This window comes from Marmota monax, unplaced genomic scaffold (assembly GCF_021218885.2).
Source record: "Marmota monax isolate L192 unplaced genomic scaffold, Marmota_monax_Labrador192_F-V1.1 WCK01_AAM20220418_F8-fsc00137, whole genome shotgun sequence".
Lineage (NCBI taxonomy): Eukaryota > Metazoa > Chordata > Mammalia > Rodentia > Sciuridae > Marmota > Marmota monax.
The window spans coordinates 780001-805211 of record NW_026692854.1 but is presented as its reverse complement, the minus strand read 5'-3'; the positions used below and the strand labels follow the sequence as shown (position 1 = coordinate 805211).

The 25211-nt window shown below is 40.2% G+C and overlaps 1 long non-coding RNA gene across 1 annotated transcript in view; it reads right to left on the bottom strand.

Moving 5' to 3' along the window:
- Positions 1–8147: 8147 nt before the first annotated feature.
- Positions 8148–25211, bottom strand: part of LOC131424375 (uncharacterized) — a 25047-nt gene continuing 7983 nt past the window's right edge. Inside the window, exons 2-3 of the long non-coding RNA XR_009227251.1 lie at positions 20208–20364; positions 8148–8543 (exon numbers count right to left, since the gene is read on the bottom strand). This is a non-coding gene — a long non-coding RNA (uncharacterized LOC131424375). The remainder of the gene's footprint in view (positions 8544–20207; positions 20365–25211) is intronic.

The following is a 25211-nucleotide window of genomic DNA, read 5'->3' as shown; positions in this document are numbered from 1 at the left end:
AGAAACCAGTAGTTCCTAGCTCCTGATTCCTGACTCAAATCACTCCACTCCTTGTCTCTCCCATCTCAAAATCCTTAGATTACTCACACTTGAAAAGTCCCTCTTGTGGTATAGACAACACATTTATAGATTTCAAGGATTAGGACATGCTCACCCTTGTGGTTTCATCATCCAGCCTACTATAGATGCAACGGCTCCTGCTGTAGGCAATTCATACCTGCAGAACCTACAAACAGCTGAGTTCCATCTCAGAATACTCACTAGAGGAAGAAAGGGATAGAAAGTATCTGAGAGCACCAGCCCCATCAGTCCAGGAATCATTTGCATTTGGGCCATGTGGAGTCCTATGGCATCCTATAACTGCAGCATCAGTAAAGCCCCAGAACAGGGGGAGCGGGGAGGGGAAGGTATTCAAGCTAAGGTGCAATCAATTTTCACCTCCCCAAATTTGCTGAAGCCTGCAAGGTACAGTGGCTGAAGCAGGAAGTGAGGCCCAAAGAATTTAAAGAAATTCATAATAGGTGTCCAATTCACTTCCTTATTCTCATCTGAAGTCACGGACACCTTCAGCCAGTTTACATCTCTAATGACTGCTCTAAGGAACACACACACACACACACACACACACACACACCTCCCGATGGCTGAACAAAAGCACCAAGAAAGGCAGCTGAAGAGACTATTTTCCCTATAGCTTGAGACAATTATTACTGAGAAGCAAACTCTTCTCATTGAACCCTGTGGAAGAGGCACCAGGGACAAAACCTTTGAGCCCTGACCTAGCATATTTCTGGGATGCTACAAAGAGTGACAGAACCAGGATATAGAAAAGTTAGATAAGCTATTCAGGTCATTGATGTTATCAAGGACATCTGACCTCTAACGAACATGCATCTGGACTAGCTAAAAACTCCAGGGCTGAACAAGTCACTCTTCCACCGTGTATCAGAACTGGGAAGACAGTGCCATTGTCTGTGCGGGACAACAGGAGCACAGGGAGACTAATGCTGCCTCAGTGGCAATCAGCAGAATGCAAACCATGACCGTTTTCTCCTATCAGCTAAGCAAAGATGGAAAGGAGAAAATAAAGCCAGTGTTGAAGAGGGAAGGAAAACTCGGGCATTCTGACACTGAACTGGTGGGAAAGCATCAATTGATGGAAGTGTTCTGAAAAGCAATTTGACCTTATCTATCAAAACCTGAAGAGAGCAGACTCTTTGACTTAGAATTCTACTTCCAGGAAGAAAAATCTTATAGAAATATGTATACAAATGATCAAAAGTGTCCTTCAAGTCATGTATACTACAACACTGCTTTGAATAGTTAAAAAAAAAAAAAGAACAATCTGAAAACGATGCTTAAGGAAAAAGTAAAGGAATGAGTTAGTGCTGTATGTATTGACATGAAAAAGGCTCATAATATGTAAATAGAAAAGAACAAGCTATAAAATACTTTATCTTTTAAAAAAATAATATTTGCATGTGGGCGCTTACATGTGATGTGAATATCACATCCTACCCTTGATTCAATATCACATCCAGGATCAAGTTCACAGAAGAGAAAGGCAGCCCACAGCTGTTCCATCTGTATGACTTCCTGTTTCGCTTATCATACTTATGGTGAAAGGGAGTGAGTGATCACAATGACATGAAGATGAGCCAAGCTGTGTTAAGCTCTATGTTGATAGTGATAAGAAAATAAAATCCATTCTCTTAACAAACACCATATATAATCAAACATTAGATTCCTCCCAGTGATGTTTAGGTTTTACTACTGTTCTTAAACCTATAAGAGCTATTGAGATCCCTATGGAGAAAAAATTTTTTTCTTTAAAAATCTAAACTCTCTAGCTCAACCTCTCTTTCTATTAAAATAATGAGGTAATTTTTTAAAGCAAGATGAGATTCCCAAAGAATACAATTATTGAGATATAGTCTCACAGACACACACACACACACAAAAAAAAAAAAAAAAAACCCAGAACATCTGAAGAGCTCAGACCTTGTAGCAGATGAAACATGAATGCTCCTGTTTTACAAAACCCACTAAATTGGATAAAAAGAAAAAAAGAAATAAAATTAAGACATAAATCTACAAGATCCAATGGAATGTTAAGTAGACAGGATGGGGAGGAAGAAGTGTGAACACACTGATACAAGAGTAGGAAGAAATTAAGCAAGCTGAACACCAAGTATGAGAACAAGGAAGTGAATGTGAAGCAAGTCACTCCTTCTCCTAACACCCAGAAAGACTCATGCACCAGCTACCTCAGCAAGCTGGACAGGGACTGCAAACAAGGGTGTCTGAAAACCTGTATTAGGGAGAGAGACCTCTAGATCCTCTTCCCCAACTGGCACATCCAGGCAACTACCCTTTCCCTGACCCAACCAGAGACTAGACATTCATTCTATGAAGAAACTCGGTCAGAAGGATTCCAGAGCAGCCCTTCTCAACAAATGGTCAGGAGAAAATCAAGCCCTGATGCTGTAAGGCATAGGTTGAAATGTAATTCAACTTCTCCCACAGACTTCTAAAACAGTACTAGTTGTGTGCCATTTTGGGGAGAACTGAGAAATTAGGAATTTGAATCATTTTCTACAGATCTGATTGTCTCATAAAACTCTGTTTTAAAAAGGCTGCTCAAGACACTGACCCAGGCACAGAGGAAGACTGGATAAAAGAGGAGGGGATGAGAGGCAGAGGCAGATGGCTGGGAGTAATGAAGAGAAAGGGAAAGGAATAACACTTAAAGTCTCCTACGAAACAGACACTCCCTGTCCCTTTGTGCAGCTTTGGCCCCAGAATATTGTCAGCACATATAGTATCTTCCCTTCTACCCAATGATCTAGCAGGAACTTAAAGGATTCTTCCTTGAACAAGCTAAAGAGCTCCAGAGAAAAGACCCGGACACAAAGACTTTTGGGGAGACCCAACCCAGCATCTGAGCCCCACCGAATTTCTCTCTATGGTCTATATACCCTTTCCCACATCCATAAACACAAGCCTTCCAATCATCTTTAGATGCTTTTAATTAAATACAGCCAAAATAAGATGCACCGATAGTTCAAGACTCCTACTTGAACATGAGAGGAAAAAACCCACAAACAGATAAAAAAATGACCTCTAAGAACTGGAACTTAGGGGTGGAGAGGAGTGCAGCAAAGGGAGGCTCTTTTTTTGTCCAAAGTCTTGCTGAATCTTCTGACCTTTGAATCTGCATACACATACTATTAAAACCGCAATATGTAAAAATTTTAAAGAAAAAATGTTTGGAGACTAGACATTCAACTATACAGAACATTTCCTCTGGAAAAGTGAACTATTTCTGGTATATATTTTATATGCTTCTACTATGTTTGAGTTTTTATAATGATTAAATGATTAAATGTCTTCTGAATTTTTAAAAACAAGATGCAACTATGGGGGTGGGGGAAGAAATGGAATAATAAATCCAGAAAAAAAATAGTCCTGATCTGCTTAAACACATAGGATGACAGGGTTTAGGGACAACCCTAGCTCCCTCATCTCTTTCAGATGCTGAAAGGCACAAGTTAGTGAACATCTAACATAGAAAGAGCCACATGAAAGACCTGCAGATTCCAGAAACAAGTGCCAGAACTCTTGCATGCAAAGAGGCAAGTGTTAAGGATTTAGTCCAAGGAATCTAAAGAAACACACACACACACACACACACAGGAAATAAATGCTTAATTTAATTAATGTGTTAATCTACGTCTGGTGGAGGCGGGGCACAGGTGCAAAGAGCTGTAGCTGAAAGGAGAGCCATCCCAATGTTCCCCTGGAAAAGACCGAGGATGATGAAAGGATCTTAGATGTGTACCATCCCTTGTCCTGTGGATAAAGCAGCCTCGGGGATATCATGACCTTTGTTCTTTTGAGATAAATAGGTATCAGGGAAGATGTGATAACAAGTAGAACAGAAATTTTCCAAATTTAATGATGTCCCCTGTGTTTAAACTTCTCAAGAATTATAATTCAAGCCATCTCTGATTTTTAGAATTAAAAGGACTGGGATTATACCAGTTGAGTGCGTAGAAAGCAGACATGCAAAAGACAAGGGATGCAAAGGGCTGCCAGATGGACAGAAATCTATCAAAAGCGTTGGTTCTCTACTGGGCAAAATGCTGGAGCATTGTCTATGTTCCTCCCAGTCACATGTTAGGGTCAAGTGACAAGTCTTTGATGAAGTTATCAAATCAACTGACATTTGAGGTCTCAGCAACATACTTCCTTAAGTTTTGCTCTTAATAAATACGGATTCCATCAAATTATTCATTAAAAATGAAAACATTGAGCTGGGTGCAGAGGTTTATGCCTATAATCCCAGCAATCTGGGAGACTGAAGCAGGAGGTTTGCAAGTTTGAGGCCAGCCTCAGCAACTTGGCAAGATCTCATCACAAAATAAATAGTAAGTCATATAGTTGTATAATTGCCCCCCTTACAACTGATTTTGCCCCCAATGCAGCATTCCACAGTTTTGAGAACACTTCTATAAAAGCAACATTGGCTACCCTGGGAAAGAAAAAAAAAAAATTTTTTTTCTTTTTAGCTCTAAGATGGTTGAAGACATCAAATTTAAATTCCAGACTTGTACCCTCCATAGTCAGCACAAAACCCTGCCAGTACAGACAGCCTATTTGGAAAATACCCACAACAGCAAAGTCCAAGAGCAAATAAACGTAAATTTCTTGTCCTTAGAATTAGAGAGTAAGACACCTGGGGGCACACTGTGGCAACCCACTGCTGCCATCCACGTGCACAAACCAGTCACACCAAGGGTTAGAAAAGTACCCAGGGCTGCCTGGTGGGAAAAATAATTTTCCATGGCATGGGTTTTCCATTCAAATCCATTCAGATAAAGAGATATGGCTCCTAAAGGAACTAGTCACTTAACTTTGGTTACAAAAGTCTAAGACCAGTCCCCAAATGACCCACAATCTTCAACAAATTTAAGTGAACTTGTTGGCAACAGTGCATCCTGAGCCACCAGATGGCCAGGACCAGAATCTACCCTGGCCCAGCCTTATCAGTATCCATTCGGTACTGTCACATGAACACAATCACTAAACCTCCGTGCGTAGCAATAGTAAATATGTATTTTGCCCACAAGTTGACAGTCTACCTGGTAGATCTGCTGCTCTGGGATAGACTTAAGCATATCTACAGTCACCTGGAAGTTCAGCAAGGAGCTGGCTCTAGTTTGGCCTCAGTGTTCAGCTAGAATATTTCCTGTCTGATTTATATAGCACGTGGGTCAGCAGCCTACCTCAGCCTTGACCTTGTCAAGGAGGCTGGGATCTGAGAGAATGAACTGGGCTTCTTGAGACCCAGGTTCTTCCTATCTGCTGCATTTTATAGGACACAGAAAATCACAGGGCAGCCCAGATTCCACACTAAGGACACAGATTTCACCTCATCACAGGAAACGCTAAAATTTCACATTGTATGGGCCATGTTTACAAGGCTGATAAATCCAAACCACTAGGACAATCAATCTACCACAGGGACCAGAGAATTAGTTCTGTGAATAAAGCAAAAGAACTTAGTTAAAGGCGATGTGGTATCCCAAGAGAAAAATAATAATAATAATAGCCAAAAATTGCTGACATCTGAATAAAGTCTGCAGTTCAATAAATAGGAATATTAATTCCCAAGTTTGACACAGTCATTGTACTTTTAGATAAGACATCAAGATGAAGAGACGCTGAGAGAAGGATATGTGGGAAATGTGTACAGTTTTTGTGACTTTTCTCTGAAGTTAAAATTAATTCAAAATAAGAAGTTTATTTTTTAAAAGACAAGCCAAAAGAGAGAGAGAGAGAGAGAGAGAGAGAGAGAGAACAAACTTGGGATATAGACTCTTCTGGTGACAGCACCTTGACTGGGTATTTCACTACATCATGGCTAATCCTCTGTCCCAGATTGAGACACCCCTGTGGGCTGGGAAAACTTGGCAGTCTGTGAGACACTGAAAGGCTGAGCAGGTGGTTTGGCCGAGGCCACATCTCTGCAGACCTCCAAGGCAACAGCACGCTGAGCCTCAGCCTGCAGCAAGGGAGGTGCCAGGATGAACAGGGCAAGGGCTGTGCCAGCCTCCTGGCTCAGCATGGTGGAAAGGGTGTTGACCCAGCTGGCCCTGGTGGTCAGAGCAAATGCCACATGGCCACGAGGCTGCGGCACCGCTTTTCTTCCATTTTTAAGGGAGTGAAATCTGGACTTAACCATCTTCTTCTGACTTTGTGAGGGTGACAAACTGTGATCTTCACCACGCTGCAGCTCTGAGTCTGATGTGGAGGCCAAATCTGACACATTTTACAGGCCAAAGCAAATCACGGTGCAGCCCAGATTCCACACTAAGGACATAGATTCCACCTCATCATAGGAAATGCTAAAAGTTGACACACAAACACACGATTATAGCACTTCACAATAACGTCTGTGTAGTGGACAAAGGTTTCTTGTCCGTTCTGTCCTCTTCCTTTGGGAAACCTCAGCCTCCTTCCAAGGTGGCTCATAAAGGATCTTTTCTCTCCTTTTACCCCTATGTGCTCAGGGTGGACACCCAACAAATGTTCCAGACCTAGCTGCTCACAGCAATCCATCCTTTTGGTCACTGCAATTTGTCAAGGGATATTGATGGGGGCCCCAAGATAAGCCAATCAGACATTTTCCACCATACTTGATATAAGATCTCTGGGCAAAGAAAGATCCTTCTTTCTCTAGTTCCAGTAGCACTTATAAAAGTACAGCCTGTATGAAGCTGAAGATCACCAGAGGAAAGAGTCACAATATGGAGAATGTCTTCATCAGGCAATGTACACCCTTGGGTACAGGCAAGCCTATGGCCAAGGGGCAGCTGTTGTTAGATTCCCAGGCATCACTTAGATTTCCAAGTACTAACCATAATCTATGCTGAGTTGAATTTCTCTTGCTTTCAAACAAAATAACCCTGCTAATGCAGAGATCAGTACCCTATAAATGACGTATTGGGACTACACAGATATTAAAATGTGGATTTGACTGAAAATAGATAGGGTGCTGGTCAGCCATTACTGCCTTCCCTTGTGAGGAAGGTCATGGTGCTTGTCTAAATGGTAACAGCTAGGCAGATTTTCCTTATTGTGTTCACTTCTGTGCGTCTGGGGAACCCTGGTAACAAAGTTCAAATGAGTTGACCACAATTCTCCAGTCTTCCTTATCATCCTAGAAGCTTTAGACCAAGCTGTCCTTCTGACAACCAAAAAAACAGGGCCCACATGGGCTCACCACAGAGATTAGTTCTTTGTCCAGCAGTTCTTAGGTAGATTTAAGTCTGAACTTTTTTTTCTTTTCTTTTTTCTTTTTTTTTTTTTTTTTGGTACTGGCAATTGAACTCAGGGGCATTCAACCACTGAGCCTCATCCCCAGCCCTATTTTGCATTTTATTTAGAGACAGGGTCTCACTGAGTTGCTTAGAACCTTGCTTTTGTTGAGGCTGGCTTTGAACTTACAATCCTGCCTCAGCCTCCCAAGCTGCTGGGATTCTAGGCATGCACCACCGTGCCCAGCTTGAATTTTTTGTTTTGAAAAGACTTAACATCAGGATGCAGAAAAAGCAGGAGCATTGAGGAAAACTTAATATCCTAGGTCCTTAGTAAAAACTTTTGGCTACCTCCTTCCCATCTTAAAAATCAATAAATTCCCTGTTTTAAAGAGGTATCCCTAAGGATACATACAACTCACTTCCTCATCCCAGCCCACTATTTCATGTGCAGAAGCCAAGAGGCAAGCTCGTAGAGTCATTAGCAAGAGAAAGGAAATCTAAATCCAAGTAGAACTCCAGGACCACATTATGGGGTGATCACTGGCCTGAATGACTAGCCCACTGGATTTCCAGAATCGAATGGGTTTGCCTCCCTTTGAGATTTAAATATGTGTTATTTCTAGAGACAACCCAAATCTAGCTGACAGTGTTGTGATTGATTATTCCATTCTCAAGCAATTCCCAGAACACCAAACCGGCACCAAAAGGAAATGGGGTACAGTTCCCCAGCAACTCTTTCTGAAGTTGTGGATTGCAGTAGTATAGTTAGCCTGCCTCTGCCCCAAGCCCCAAATTCAGCCTTGTCAGCACTGAACGGTGTACTGAATTTTCATTCCCATCTGACTTATATGTCTAATTCATATTCAATTCTGAATCAAGAAAGGAAGAAGTGTGAATAATTAAGCTCTACTTTAAAACCCAACAGCAAGGAGTTGGTATGTTATCCTGTAGGCCTTAAAACACCAGTTTCAAACAGGTTTAAGGCAGATGACTCTTGTGATATGTTCTATAAAGGTAATGGCGGTAGTGGAGTGGATCAGCAGGAAATGGGTAGGACTGAAAATGAGCCCCCAAATTATTAAGCAACAATAATAGGAAAACTCACAAATACTGGTGCTAACAGAGTTGCAGTGCAGATGAAGAAGCTCTGAGGACACCGAGATCACGCAGAAGATGGAAGAGCTTGCAAAATAGGAAATACAGCACCAGGAACACATCCTGTAAGATACCACAAAGATTAAACTCTGCAGACTGTAAACGGACGCAAAAGCTGGTCTTCTTTCCCTTGGAGGGAAGCAAGAAGCAGACAGCTGGAATTCTGTCTGGAACAGAAGGAAAGATTTTTAAATCCTTGTTTATTTTTCACTTGGAAAGGATTTGTCCTGAAAATCGCCCAGATGTATAGATGTTCTTAAGGGATTTGGGCAAGGTAGACACAAAAGAATGCCTTGGTTAGCTACTAAGTTGCAGCCTCCTGGGGCCTTAAACCATGGCAGGCTCTTAGGACCCTCTAGGCCACTTCACAAGGTTTTAGTTTAGAAAATTAGGCTAATGACTTTCTTCCCGAGTTCCCTTTAACCTGGGTGAGAGTATAAGTGCTAAGTGATTCTAAAAGACTTTAAAGACCTTAGAAGCATGCAGATCAAAAAAAAAAAAAAAAACAAAAAAAAACCTTAAATCAAAACACATTTTGTATTTATAAAAGCTACAAAGAGATGCCCAGGGAGTTGGGTATCTGTCTTAACATTCTTTCAATATCCCTTCTCTCCTGGGCTTCTAATACATACAGGATTCCCCTAAGAGCTGTACCTTTCCTCCTTTGTCACAGTCCCTAAATAGTGGTAAATAAGTGCCCTTTTGTCTCTTATGAAAATGTAGATCCAGTGTAGCAGTTATAGTCCATCCATCATATGGGACCTATGAAAGAAATGAATGAAATTTTGCAGGTTAAGTACTTAGCTTAGTTCCTGACATATAATAATAAGCACTCAAGTATGACAGCTATCCCCAATTACATATAGCATTGAAAATGCTAGCTTTAGCTACAATAGAGTTTGCCAAAAAAAAGTACTTTTTCTTTGTATAAGAGTCTGGTAATCTACCTCTATTTTCATTCTGCTCTGTACTTTTACTTCCTTTGATCCTTGGGCAAAATTTTAATATAAAAGAATATGGGTACTTAAAAGCTTAAACTTAAAAAATACTTTTTAATGGCAATCAAAGTAAACTTTCTTTAGCCAAGTTCAAGGTCATTATTTGCAAAACATATTTTTGCTTCTAACTCTCTGCAAAAGAGCAAAACTTCTTCTCATAAGCAGTGGGAAGACTTAAAGTTCTTTCCCAGAACTGGCTTGAAGTTCTTTCCCCAACTTGGCCAGCTACACTTGGATTCAGGGTTTCCGCCCTAGAAAGAATGTGGTTGTGTCCAAGTGGAATGAGTCACTGAATTCTAAGCAGAAAGTTTTCATCTCTTTAAGAGGAGCAGTGGAGAGTTCCATTTTTATAGCGCAATAGTGCTTGAATCAGGCCAGGATGAGCACGCAGTCCCGTCTCATTTCCTCTTTTCCCTGCCTTGCAACAATGAGAGGGAGAGAGGAATTGAGAAGAGAGAAAGACTATTTGAACTCTGGCAACAGGCCACTTGGCTTTGTAGATTTAACCAAGTAATTTTGGCCAAGAAAAAAAAAGGTTCTTGAGTAACGGTATGGAACATTACACCCCTCTGGGATGCTCATTAAATGCTCGTTGGCTCTCTGTAGAGAGTCTTAAGACTCATCAAGCAATGCTGTCCTATTTGTTGCTAGAAGTTCTATAGTCTACATCCTACCTCCATCTTTCTTGGACTATGAAGTCATATCACAGTTTTTGAGGCTTGCAATAATTTATCATTTCTCCAACATTAACCATGTGAACACGAGTTTTTATTGAATTGTTTGTTAAGAAAATTATATTTTCAGATGTATTTATGAACATATAAATCACCCAGGCTTTCAAATAAAATAGCATTGCTAAGGATGGACCCTTCTAACCTTGTCAACACTTTTCTATGTATTACTTGGTCATCATATTCACCTTGAGACAGACAAAGTACATGATATTGGTTCCATTTCATAGAATCTCATCATAGGCATTTAGTGAACATTTTAGTATGCAAGCCACTCTGATGCATGTTTTGAGAAATACAAAACTAAGAAACACATACTCCCTGCTCTTTAGTAGCCTTTATTCAAAGAGAAAAGACAAAATAAGAGCACGTAAACTATAATACAAAGAGGGCTGTGAAAGGATTTGGGTTGTTGGCCATAAACTAATGGAAAAGCATTGAAGGATTGTATGTAAGAAAATGATGAGATTGTAACTGCATTTCAGAAAGATCACCGTAATGGGAGGATGGAGGACAGATTGAAAGGGAGCCAATGGGGGTTGGGGTTGTGGCTCAGCAGTAGAACGCTCACCTCGCACGTGCAAGGCCCTGGGTTCAATCCTCAGCACCACATAAAAATAAATAAGTAAATAAAGTTTTTTGTTTTTAAAGAAAGGGAGAAAATGAAGCCCAAAGCATTAGGAGTTATATTAGTCAGTGTTCTCCAAGAAATAGAACCAAGGACCAGTAGAAGATAGATAGATAGATAGATAGATAGATAGATAGATAGATAGATAGATAAGATAAAGACAGACATGAGATTTATCATAATTAATTGGTTCATGTGGTTATAGAGACTGATGAGCCTCATGATCTTCTATCTTCCAGCTGAGAAATTGAAGTCCAAGGATGGGAAATTTCAATTTCTCAGTTTAGGTCATCAGGTAGAGAGAGAGAATTCACCCTTCTGCTTTTTTGTTCTATTCAGACCTCAGTGGGTTAGATGATGCCCACCTGTACTGGAGAGGGCCTCTGCTTTACCTAGTCTATCAATTCAAATGTTAATTTCTTTTGGAAACATCATGACAGACACACCCAGAAATGATGTTTAACGAGCATCATGTGCAGCCAAGCTGACACAAAGTTAACCATCACAAGTGCAGTAATTTAGGCAAGATCTGAAAAAGCCACACCAAAAGAGGAAAATTCCAAGAGAACTCAGAGTGTTTTAAAAAATTTTGACCTGCAAAAATGAGTAGGCCTGGGTGATAAATGAGGGACTCTGAAGGAACGTGAAAGGGAAACAGCCCTCTGTGTGTGGCAGTTGGGTGGGAAGCAGTGCTGTTCACTGTAGGCACATGGCAGAGATGGAGGAGGGCGTTTGGGCCAGGCAGAGACAGAAGAGCATGGGAGCCCCTTGGGGAACAAGAACACCACTCTGCCAGAGTATGAGGTAACATGCAGCAGCAGCATGGTGGATGAGGCTGGGAAAGCAGGCTGAGCACTCGGGATGGTTAATTTCCTGTGTCAACTTGAATCCCTAGAGCAGTCCAGCGTTATTTGTGGGTGTGTCTCCATGTGAGCAGCACCATCCATCTGGGAGCCCCTAGGGAACAAAAGGGTGGAGAAGGGGCAAATTCTTGCTCTGGTTCTCCTGGGACCCAGACATCATTCTTCCCTGGCCCTTAGACATCAGAACCCCAGGTTCTCCAGCTTTTGTACTCCAGGGCTTGCACCAGTTGCTCCTCTGCTTCTTGTGCCATCAGCCTTAAACTGAAAGGTACATCATCACCGTCCCTGGTTCTGAGGCTTTTGGACTTGGACTGAGCCACACTACACAAGCCTTTCAGATGATCTATTATGGGACTTCTTAGCCTCCATAATGGTGTGAGCCAATTTCTCTAATCAATCCCTCTCATATGTCTCTCCCTGTATATAAACATAGATACAGTAGATACAGATATAGATCCTGTTTACCCCTCTGGAGCACTGTGAATAACATGCATTTAGTTTGGACATTAATTTGGTGAGCAAAGGAGAGATTTTAAGCAATAAACTAATGTTATTAAAGCACTTCTCTGGGAAAATTACCCTTCAATAAGGAGATCTATATTCCAGAAAGTTAAATGGTAGGATATCTAATGGGTGTTAGAGATGGGATTCGTGGTCCATTTTATGTGATGAGGAAGAACCAAGAATGCTTCTTGGAATTCTAGAAATGTGCTCCTCTCCCCAAAAAGTCTTCCTCCCTTACTGAATTCCACACCTTCATATTTAGCTGGGGCAGACATTTAGCACATTAAGGGAATAGATGGGTGCTTCTAGTAGTTTTTGCTAACACAGGAAGAGCCCAATCCTATGTTGTTCCATTTACAACATTAAAAAAAAAATTGTGATTGCTGAATTTAAATAATGGCAATCGCTGGTGAGAGTCCTCCAGAGGTAGAAATCTAATGATAATAAAAATAAATTAAGCTGAGCGCCTGTAATCCCAGTGGCTCAGGAGGCTGAGGCAGGAGGATCGCAAGTTCAAAGCCAGCCTCAGCAAAAGCAAGGCACTAAGCAACTCAGTAAGACCCTATACAGAATAAAATACAAAATAGGGCTGGGGATGTGGCTCGGTGTTCAAATGCCCCTGAGTTCAATCACTAGTATCCCCTGCAAAAAAAAATTAAAATAAGAAATAGGCTTAAAAAGATTAAATATGTTAAAGATAATAAATTAGCTTGCAAATACAGATGACTATTATCAAGAGAGCAAGAATCACACTTTACCAAAGCTTGTTTTTTCCCATGTATTGTTTCATTTTGCCTTCACAGATGACTAGTTAATACATGAGAAAACAGACTTAGAAAGATAAAAATATGTGATGCCTCTACAGTAAACCGTAGAGTCAGGTTTTAAGCCAGATCTCACTCCTGAATCCCAACCCATAAGTGGTCTGCTATTCTGTCCTTCAGCAAAGTTTTCAAGAGAAAATTCAAAATAAGCTAGAGAGAGAACAGCAGAGTTTATTTAAAAAAAAAAACATAGGGTGATAAACAACAATTTTCTTGTGGTTGTACAAGCCAGTGTAGCAGACAGTTGTCTTTTACCCAGAGCCACAAGAAGAACTTACTAACTTGGTTTGCAACTTCCAGTTGCAACTATTACTGTTTGGGAAGAAGAAGAATTTCCTATTACACTGGAAAAAAAAAAAAAAGACTGGGGAAGAGGACAATAAAAGGGATGTGACATTAGCCTCACTCATTTTAACTGAGCACCTTGATTAACAAAAACAATCAGGAAGTTAAAATAAACCAGATTCTAATCGGCGTGTATGCTCTGTGCTCTGTGTACTCATGGGCCTGTGGGCACTCACCAGAACAGGAGGGGCAGCACTGAAAACCAAAGGAGCACATCCTACACAAAGCAGGAGTCATTCCCCAAAGTTCTGAGCTATTGTGTTCCCCAGCAAAAAAAAAAAAAAAAAAATGCTGTGTTGGCTCTTCATTTTTGTAAAAGTACTTAGATAGATGTTTTTGTTGTTGTTGTTGTTCTTCTTAATGAATGTCCCTATTTGCTAAAGCCACTCTAATAGAGAAAATCCCACAGGAGCAAAAATGATGAAGTTTTTTTTTTAATGTTTTTAACATAACTTTACATTAACATCTTTCTTTGTCATGTTAATTCATGACAAGACAATGAATTATAAATTGCTCCTTTTATAATCCTTCTCAGGAGGAATAAAGATTGAGTTTGATGAGAGAAGCTCACAGGAGAGGAACTCCTAGGCTGAGCTAAACATTCGTGCTATTTGAGAAGAAATTAAAAGACAGAGAAAGCATTAAAAAGAAAAAAAAACATATGATCAAAGCAATGTGTAGAGAAAATAAAGAGAAAAAGGCAAAGTGACTATTCTAGTTGAAATCGGGAATATCCTCCAAAGTTTCATTGTTGAAAGCGTGATCTCCGCCGGAGCAGCAGTGTTCAGAACAGGGCTTCAGGAAAGTGATTGGATAATGAGGCTCAGTGAATTAATGAGTGAATTAATCCATTGGTGGGTTCCATAACCCAACATAAGATTGGAAGGTGTAGAAACTACAGCAAGTGGGACCTAGTTAGAGGAAATAGATCACTGGGAATGTGCTCTTGAAGGGCATACCTTGTCCCTGAAACCTCTCTCTCTCTCTTCCCCACCCCTACTTCCCAACTGCCAAGAGCTGAGAAGTTTCCCTCTGAAATACCCTTCCATCATGATGCTGTGCCTCACATCAGGCCCAAAGCAATGGAAATGGCCAACCATGGTCTGAACCCTCTGAAACCATAAGCCAAACCAAATCTTTCCTCCTTAAAGTAGATCTTATCAGGCATTTTGTCATAGCCACAGAAAGTTGGACAACACCATGTAGATCTTATCTGGCATTTTGTCATAGCCACAGAAAGTTGGACAACACCGTGACAACAGAAAATAAAAACAACATGATTAGAACAGGCAAAAAAAAAAGGAAAGAAATTTCCTGGTATAAATTTTTTAATTTTTGCCAACATTTTTTACTTCTATGCTCAGTTTCAGGGTATGTCTGGAATATATAAAAATGTTGGCCTATTGTAATATCTATTTAGATAGCAATAGGGTTTATTCAGTTGGTTGCAAAGCAATCAATTATATATGATTTCTCCAAAAAGAAGTATCATCGATTCAGAAAGAAGGTAGACAGAGGTAAAATATGGGAATTCAGAGGGGAAAAAAACTAGGAAAGGGAGAAAGAACCACTCGTAAATACAAAAAAATGGTTCCCCATGAGGACACGTGTTTAAATTTTTTATTCACGTTGATAAAAGTACAGAAAACAACTCCAGTAATATCAGAAAGGAGAAACGAGTAGTAAATCTCAAAGATGGTGGTACTATGGGTATTTCTAACTAAGTTAGAAAGGTATAGTACACGATGAAAGGAATAGTACACAGTGAAACTAAAACAGTTTTTATAAATACACACCATGAAAAATATAGCAAAGCCACATGATAAAGTGCTGTCTGTCCCTTAAATTTTTGTGAGTCTAGATGAAGACTTAAGAACAGCTTTCTCCAGAATACCCAAACCTAAAGGAAAATTTATTTATTGGTGTAACAGAATTCTCTGAGACCATCTGAACATCATTATCATATGCTTTATAACTAAAAGAATTTTCATATTCAGTATGTTAAATGAGTTGTTACAGAAGGATTAGATTCAGGATCACTAAATATATGAGAAGAAATTATTTACAATGGTTCTTCCTTCCCATTTTTTCTATAAATAGTAGTTTTTCATTAGAAAACTTGGATGGGCTAACTTCAAGAAATTGCCTAAAAGTTCACATTCTGACTCCAAACCATGCAAAACTTATTCCCATTTAACTTTCTTACAAGGCTCAGGAAAGGGATCGCCACAATCAAACTTGTAATGCCATTACATTACAACCATTTTAAACTCCAACATGGGACCAAATAAAGCAAAATTATCAACTTTCAGAATTATCAACTATTATCAGACCTTATTCCTGAATATTCATGTCATTTGAGATGACATTAATTCGTTGCATCCATCTTTTGATTAAAATATATATATATATATATATATATATATATATATATATATATATATATATATAAACAAAATTCTTTGTAACCTATTAGCTAAATAAAAAAATATATATTACTATTAAGAAAAGAGACCAGCTGTTCTGAGGCAAAGATTGTGAGAGACCCAGACAAGCACCAGTGTGGCTTGAGCTGTAAACAAACTAGAAAATGACTTATTTGCTTAGTGAATCACCACAGCTAAACTATGTCCAGAAATAGCAGGGCAAGAAAAATGTGAGAGTAACCCCTGTGATTATCTATAGTTGGATCTCCAGCCCTAGACTGGTAAAGGCCCTCCAGAGCCCAGGTTCTCTGTTGGAGATCAAAAGCTAAGAGACGTCTCCCTCTCTTTTTAATGGATGCCCCTAAAGATTTCAGCTTCAAGGTTTAGAAAATGCAAGAGCTGGTACCCTATGGAAGTCACAGCCTTGACAGCCTCAGTGCCCCTGCTGAATCCCCCACCTTTCCTTTCCCTCTCAGCCTCCTTTAAAGTTCCACCCCAGACCTTCACATCCATAATTAATGCATAATTACTGTGCATCTACAATGTTCCTGATAAGGTGCTGTCACTAAATCAAGTATAACAGCATTCTTGCTTAGCTTACCATCCTAAAAACCCACACTTTTTTTAAAAAAAAAATCTAAAACTTCAGCAGAAAATCTCCCACTTCAGGGAAAGATGGAAATTTCCACAACTACAAACCCCACACCTTGAGGCCAGCCTGGCAGGTGCTATGCAAATCTGGACTGAGTCCCCGGTAATGTATCTTGGAGGACAGCTCCTCAGATCCAGGCAAGATGAAGACATCTCCTGTAAAAAGTTGGAGGTGTGGCCAGAACCTTGGAACTGCAATCTTAAGTTCTTAGTATAGGACAGACCATGTGAGAAGCATGGAATATCCTGAACTCATCTGAACAGAGCAAGGGGAGCTGCAGGAGAAAGCATGACACCTTGTTTTTCTTGTGAGATGACCCAGCCTCTTACCTAAGGGAAAGAGTAGAAGAATTGGAGGAAAAAAACCTGATGGGCAGAGATCAGCAAATCTGTGGTCCACATAGCTTGCTCTTAGTTATGCTGTCTTCCGAATTCTGAAGAGCAAAATGAATTATACCTCTAGCAAAAGAAGAAGAAATCTGTGGGGGACAGAAGGTTCTCAAGATAAGAAGCCACCAGTGAACAAGGGATGGCCACCACTTCTAGCATCCCTTCTTTTCTCTCTCTCTCTCTCTCTCTCTCTCTCTCTCTCTCTCTCTCTCTCTCTCTCTCTCTCTCTCTCTCTCTCTCTCAATTATTTGCCAATAAATGGTCAGTCCCCTTCCAAAAAGGAGGAATCACTATGGGAAAGCAAACAGATGAAGAGATAAGAAGCCAATAGCTTTCTTTGGCCTCAAAGTAAAGAAAGGAAAATTTATTTAAGGGCAAAAAAACTCCTCAATCCTCAATGGACTTCTGACCCCCCTCTCAGGGGGAAAAAAAAAAGCTTATTGGACTACAGAAGAATATTGTATTAAATTGGGCAAAGCTCAGAAAAGAGAAGAGAAAAACAAAAACATTTCCGAGATGAAAGCTATATTAGAAGACAGGAGAAGAAAAGAGTAAGCACAATGGAAAATACAAATAAGTCTGAGAAAATTGAAATACAATGAAAAATAACAGTATGTTAAAAAAAGAAAAGGTAATGGATAGTGAAGGTAAACAAGACAAATTTAGCATATGCACAATGGTTCTTGAAGAAGGAACAGAACAAATTGAACAGAAGAAAAAATACACAAAGGTTATCTCTGAAAGTTTCCCACCTCTGGAGAGGGGATGCAGAAGGCTAAGCAGGTCAGGAGAGGAGAAGCTTCAGGAATGGGATAAATTCCATGATCAGATAAGGATCAAAGACAGGTATGACAGAGAGGTGGAGCTAGGTGTTTACCACATACACTAAATCGTGGCTTCTTCTTTAAAATGATAACTCCTTTTAAGGTAATGAAGTAAAGAGTGAATGAAAAATTGCTTACAGGAGCAAAACCGTTATATTGAGACATCTGCTACTCACTAATGAGAAGGGGATAAAACTCATGAGCAGATAAGGATCAAAGAGAAGGTATGACAGAGGGAGGGAGGCGGGCACTTACTGCACGCGTTTTAACTGGTGATCCCAGTGAAAGGACAATGCCTCAACCTTTCAGTTCCACAGAATGGTTTTAATTGTCCAGTGTATTGGTTTACCAGGGCTGCCATGCTCAGAGTACAGGGTGGGTTCCCTCTGAAGGAAGGATCGGCTCCAGAGCTCTCTCCTTAGTTTGTGGATGGTCATCTTTTCCCTGTGTACCTTGTCTTCCTTCTCTCTCAACCTTTCCCCTTCTATAAACATCGGCTCTCTCAAACTTTCCCTTCTATAAAGACCTCAAATTGAATTAGGATACACCCTAATGACCTCACTTTGACTTAATTACCTCTTTAAGTATCTCATCTCCAATTATATTGTACAGTACTGGTACTTAAGATGTCAACATATGAATCGGAAGGGACACAGTTCAGCCCATAACACCTGGCATGTGTCACATGCCTTTTGCCAAAGTCTATCAAACCAACTGTTGGTCTTGGACCAAACTCTGGAGGGTTGGAATCAACCCCATTCAAACCTCACAGACTAAGACTTTTGGAGGTGGATTCTCTAAAGACATATTAGGGAGAAGAATGATAACTTTGTTTGTGTCATGTCAATTATTTGTTGTTAATGTGCAAGAAATATTCCTTCAAGTATTAACTGCTACATAATAAGTAATAAATACCTTGTACGATTTTCAGGTTTAGGGAGGACAGTAATTGAGATTAATAGCTGAAGTTACTTCCAGACATTTAACTGTCAGCAACTACCTTTTACTGAGCAGCTACTATGTGCAATACAGTATGCTATGCACATTCAGTTGTACTACTTCAGTTAATTGTACTACTGTAGTATTCATTTCAGTTGTACTACTTCAGTTAATCTTAATTGAAAGACGATGAGACAGGCATTGTTTTTTCTATTTTAAAGAGAAAATTGAGGTTTTTACAAGGTTATTTAATTGGACAAAGTTTGCACACTAACAAGTGTCAGCACTGTAATTTGAATTCAGTTCACTTATGTTCTTAGGGATTCAGAGTAGGGTTTGAGGCCCATATCCTGTTTCTCTTTTAGAGAGTAAGAAGAGGACTACTTCTTTAAAAATGAACAAAGAGTCAACATCTAAATTGGGATTGGTCCTGCCCTTATTATTGGGTTGGGAGGGGAGCCAGCGTGAAATCTCTTAAGAAAAATGTGGGAGAACTAAATTTAAAGTCTGAAGACTCCTGGGGCCTCCTTTTGCTCTCTGAACCAAGACTTTGAGGTCCACTCTGAAGGCTGAGGACCTTGACCAGCTGCTGTGTGGACAATCATGGGCCAGCTTCACACAGTGAGATGCTGGTGGAGTGGCAAAAGGAAGAGAAAAATGGCTTTGACTTCTGTCACTGCAACCGCAGCCCTACGTCTGTGCTGACCTTAATGGAAAAGAGAAGTTAAAAAAAAAAACCTGGTCCTCATACCAGTGATTGAGGCAGACAGGGAAAGGGCCTTGCAACCAAACACAAGGCCTTACCCTGTGGACCAGCCTCCTGTAGAGATACCAAGCTGAGCCTCTATCCTACTGTTCCTTCCCTTCTCTTGGGGCAGCCTTAGTGAGGAATAGAAAGAAGCAAGATGTCCTCTTCCTGAGCCTTCCGCAGAGGGAATGAGTGTAGAAGGCAGAAGTAGGAGCCCACTTCTGTTCCCCTTCTGTGAGTCAGCTTAGGAGTGTGGGCTGGGTTAGAGACGTGGGTGGATTCAGAGCCCCTGGGTTGGGGGCCGGGCAAACCCTGTTGGTGCCGCACCACATCCTCTCCATGCATCCAGGGGGTAACCATGGACCATTTGTGTTTAAATCTCTTTCTGCCTCTCTCTGCCTGTGCAGGCAGCCTCTGGCAGTGGGAGACTAATGGCCCCAGTTAGAGCCCTCAGTTAATGAGGGGTAGAGTCTGTGAATAAATACACCGCTGTAGGAGGACTCCGAGATGTGTTCCACAGTCTTTCAGAAGGTCCCTCCCAGGATGGAACTCCAAGTCCTCACCGCAGCAGCCCACTCCTTACCACACTACATACACATTGTTTATCCGCATTCCCCTCCATCTCCCCTCCCCATTGTCTCATGGTGCTTCGTGGGGTTGCAACTCAAAAGAAATCACTTGCACTTAAACCCTGGACTCAGGTTCAGTTTTTCTGGGAAACCACCCTAAGACAGGACCTTGCAGGAAGGAGATTCAATGCCACTCTCCTCCCCCAAACACTACCCATTACATGTGTCAGGGTTGCTTTAGTCAACAGATTGAGGGAGTTGCCCCCCAGTCTGACCACAGGACTTACCCAGGGTTCAACAGTGTCCTCATCAAGAGCTGCAGGTGAGGTTCAGGATGGCAGGAACTATGGCTTAGAAGTCTCCAGCCCTTCTTCTCATCTCACCAAGAGGAGCAGTGTCCAGGTCATAGCAGGGCCAAGGCTGTGTTGTGAGAAGTGGCAATTTCTGAAAAAAAAAAAAAAAAAAAAATCTCATGGGCTTGCAAGGTGAGCCAGAGAAACATTATGTTTGAATATGAGCCCCAGATAACCAATGAATGGAGAACATGGTTTTTAAAGTTATGACCCATAAGTTACAGTTAGATTGAAGCAAGAAGTTCTGGGGTGCCTTTGCACAATAGGGTGACTACAGATAGCACTAGTGTACTGTGTTTTACAAAACCTATAATAAAAGATTTTGAAAGTTTTTGCCCTGAGGAAAGGACAAAGGTTTGAGAAGTAGATTTGCTTAACCTAATTTAAATATTACACGTGTATATATGTACCAAAATATCACACGTTCTCCCATTAATAGGTACAATTTTTGTGTTATTAATATGTCAGTTAAACTTTGAAAATATGGCCCATATTTTCCATAAAAGAGCACCTTTCCCCTCCTCAGGAAACAGACTTATGCTAGACTTTAGCTCAGTCTGAGTATATCATTCACAGGTACAAGATCATTGTCACAGCAAGTTTTTACTAACTAAGTAGTTGTGTTTCAAATCAAATTTCTTCTCAAATGAAACAAACAAACAAAAAAACCCTATTCTTTTTCATGGACTTTCTAAGCTTTCCAATTTCTACCAATATGAAATTTTAGGCACAAAGCTATCTTTAACTGATTTTTAAGATCAGTCTACTTTGGGTATCTATCATAGTGACTAAATCATCCATCTAGCTCCTAGATTGAAACAAGGGATTTCAGAAGTGCCCCCATCTAGAACTTGGAGGTTGGAGATAGGCCAGATAAGGTACAACACAGCCAGAAGAGGTACAGGCTCTATTTTCCATGAGACAGAATTATTTCCATTGCTTCTCCTCTTATTTAGTCAATAGGGACTTCTATTTCTATGAGTCAATTTCATTTTCTAGTCTGAGTTCTTTGCTCTGTTCACACACAAAGAATATCTTTTCCTATTTCCATGTTTTGAATCCCCATCCTACAAAGATTTCTCTCCTCTCAACACATCCATGTATTTCTCATACCATGTCTCTCTTTCCCAGGCCCACCCTTGCCTTTTCTTGTTTTCCTGTTAGCTTGATACACCAAAGTCAGTATAGGAATAGACCATCTCTATCAGCATTAAAAAATGCAGTTAAAACTGCCACCACAGCTATGCCCCTGGATAAGATGCAAGGTCCCAACTGATGTTTTGTATTCAACTAACCCTATGCTCAGGACCTCCCCAAGGATCTGTGGCTTTTATAGCACATCCTATAACACTTTACCTTGCACACTCCCAACTTCTCTAAAATAAACAAGAAGATAACTCTTGTGATACTAGTGGAAGAACAGCATAGGCCTGGTTGCTGAGCCCAGCCTGGGTGCTCCTCCAAGCTCCCTGAGACCCCACTCTTCCTGTGCAGTCTTGCAGACTTCCCTAACAACCGCAGGGACCACAACCTCCCAACACACAGCAAACAGGAAGCAGGGGTGCGGCCAGGTGAAACGAGGTCAAAGCCACAAGAAAAGCTCAATGCCAGATTTCCATCATCAGCCCTAATGATGTCCTGCACCTTGGTTAGGTATGCAAGGCAGATTCGTCACACTGTATAGTGGACACAATATGGTTATCATCTGCTCCACACCCTCATCCAGCTGAAGCATTCTGCTTGCAACATTCGGGAAGTTCAGTCATCCAGCTTCTGCTAGATTCTTTCTAGAAGGCCTTGAGAAACAACGTGGACAGTGTTGGCTCCCTCTTTCATGTCTCATTTTTTCTCCTCTCTGCAAGTTCAACCACTCTGGCTGTTTCCCTGGCTCCCAGTTGAACATGCCTTGGAAGGTCTTTATTTTCTCAGTGGTAGTGATAAGCTACTCTTTTCACATTTGAGTTTCAAAGCTAGTTTCAAAACCAGTGATGTTTAATATTCCAGCTACCTTTACTAATTCAATGCCATGGTATATTATTCTTTATCAGGGTCTCTTATGGTAGGAAATGCCAGTGGCTTTTAGAGAGACTACTTACTATTCCTCCTTACATACTGTAGTGTATACTATCCACTATCTAGTTTCCTCTTCCTGATTTTCCTCAAATAGTTGGACAGGGGAATGAAAGAGCCGGGTGGGGGGAGTATATAAATTTTCTTTCAAAATCAAAACAGACTTTAAAAATGTCAAACTATTTTCCAGATTGCTTTTTGTTTCATCTCATGCCATTTTTGAAAAAGAATCTTCCACAAAGACTGGAGAGCAGTGAAAATTAATTCAAGGAGGACTGGAGAAAAATACATATTAAAATACATGGAAAATCTAAGTGACACAATAAGCCAGACATTAAAGAGAATCACGCTGAGTGTAACTAGAATGGGAAGCAAACTGTTTTAAAAATTCTGATGATGTGTCCATAGGGAAAATGTAGCTGGATAAGTAGATATTAAGGAAAGCAGCAAGACTGAGCCAGACACTGCTTCCTGTATTGACTGGCCAAATACGAGACACTGGAGGGTCATTACACTTTAGAATGGATAGCAGACTGAGAAAAGGGAAGGAGGAATAGGGGAGAAGAAAGGAAAAGAGGAAGGCTGAAATCAGTAACAGAACCAACCAAGCCTATCTGCCTAACTACTACTTCTGCCAAGAGAATCACAAATAATGATAGACTTTCATTTTCAATAATCCACGCAGCAGTATTTTTTATTGTGTAGCCAATGTGATGATTTACGCAGTATTTATCAGAAACCTCCAGATTATATGATGAAGATGTGCAAAACGAAAGGAACATGGTCTAGGTAACTCTAAAAACAAGAAAACTTAAGAGACATAGACAGTCAAATCTTATCATTGGACATGCAGAAATACAAAGAGAGAATAATTGTTCTCCCTGATTTCAGAGCATGCCTCGTCTGCTCTGAGCTGGGAGAGTTATCTGTGGGCTTATGCTGTTCTGTTTGGTTTTGTTTTCCAAGAGATAGCATCTGTTGAGAGTGCAGGTTTAGCAGAGACAACAGAAAGAGCTGTCTTTCCTGAATCACAAACAGAAGCAGAGAAAAAGGAGAAGCCAGCTAAAAGGTCATTTAACACTCGGGACATTCTGGGTTTGGGGTTTTCCTTTGGCCACTACATTGCATTCCATTGACATGTTATTTTCTTTGTTGAGTCAAGAAAAACAGGCAAATAGAAAGGGATTCATTGCCAGAGTTCTCCTTGCTTGGCATCCTGAGCATTGGAGGCTGTTATCCAGTGCATGTGCTATCAACAAAATCTCTATGAGAGTTTATTTTTGAGTTTGGTGTTTCTACCACCTTTCTACTTCCAGATGGATTTCAGTTGGACGGAAAGGTCCCTGCTGTATGTAAAATTAGATCTGATGTGCACTCTGAGACCACTCTTCATTAACACAAGAATAAACAAAGCAGAAACATTTTAAAACATAAGAAACCTAGATGCCAGACATGTTTTGAAAGCATTACAAAAAAGTAAAAGACTTGTCAAATTTTTCTTGTTTTCTGATCAAGTCAAAGGAAGATTTTTTTCAAACAGAATGTGTTCAATTTATACCTACTGTGTGCTCAATATGCCCAGAACTATAACCAAACTCTGCAAGGGGTATGGCATTTTTAAAGTATAAGGCATAGATTTTGCTCCTACACAAGTTTAAACTGAATCAATGTAGAGAACATTGAAGGTGCTCGCAGGAGGAAGGAAAGTCTCAGGAGTATGAAATAGTTGGGCAAGCTCATGAACAATTAGGGATCCTGGAGAGGTGGAGAGAGAGGACTCCAGTCTGGGAACAGCACCATTCATAGTGTGAGAAAGGGAATCTTTGGAAATTTTCAAGAACACCATGTAGACCTAAAAGGAAGCAAGCAGAGAAAGCCAATTAACGTGTTAGAAGAGTTTTCATTATTCAAATTCAATGAAGAGTTCATTTGTCTCCTCTTTAGGACGTCAAATGTTTTGAATAGACTTTTCTTATTTCTCATTTATCTCAGGCTCTATTTTCTTTTCTTTTTTCTTAGACTTCATTTTTAAAGAGCAAAAAAATTGAGAGCAAAGTACAGAGATTTCCCATATAAGCAGGCTCTCAGACATGTGCAACCTCCCCCCTTATTAATATCCTTCACCAGAACCACACACAGGTTACTACTGAGGAACCTGCATGGATAGATGGAAACACATGTCACCCCCAAGTTCACTCTTGGTGTTATACCTTGTACAGATTTAGACACATGTATAAATAATGACTTGTGTCTACCAGCATAGTATCAAATCAAGTAATCTTATTTCCCTAAGAATCCTTTCTGCTCCATCTATCCTATTCTGATTTCCTTAATATAAAAAAAAAAAATGGTAGTCATGCATGACCTAAGTCGTGTTTCCTAATAACCAAGTCATGACCTCTCTACTGCAAAAACTACAAGATAGCAGCACCTCTTTCTCACACGGCCCGTTCTTATTGCCCAGCCTAATGATGGAGATGTGGGTGGTCAGGAGGACCTAGGACTGCCTGAAGGTCAAATGATTAGCCAAAGTTGAACTGAACTTGAATATTTCTGTCTTGGGAGTTTTGTAGGGGTTGATTTATTTTAACATTTTATATATAAATCATTTCATTTAGATTCAGAAAATTACATTTTCTACTTAAATAAGTGATTGAAATTTTTGCTATTCCCTCATTAAAATTTAAACTTTCTCTGAATTTCAGAAGATTGAAATTTCAACTGAAATTATGAAAAGACTTTCTATTTTGAAACCATAAAAAGATCTTAATTTTCAATGTTTACATTTATTTTAATTGATACTGTTTAAGGATTCATTCAATCTTTTATACACTCCAAATAGAACCACCTCTTTTTGTCTTTCATTCT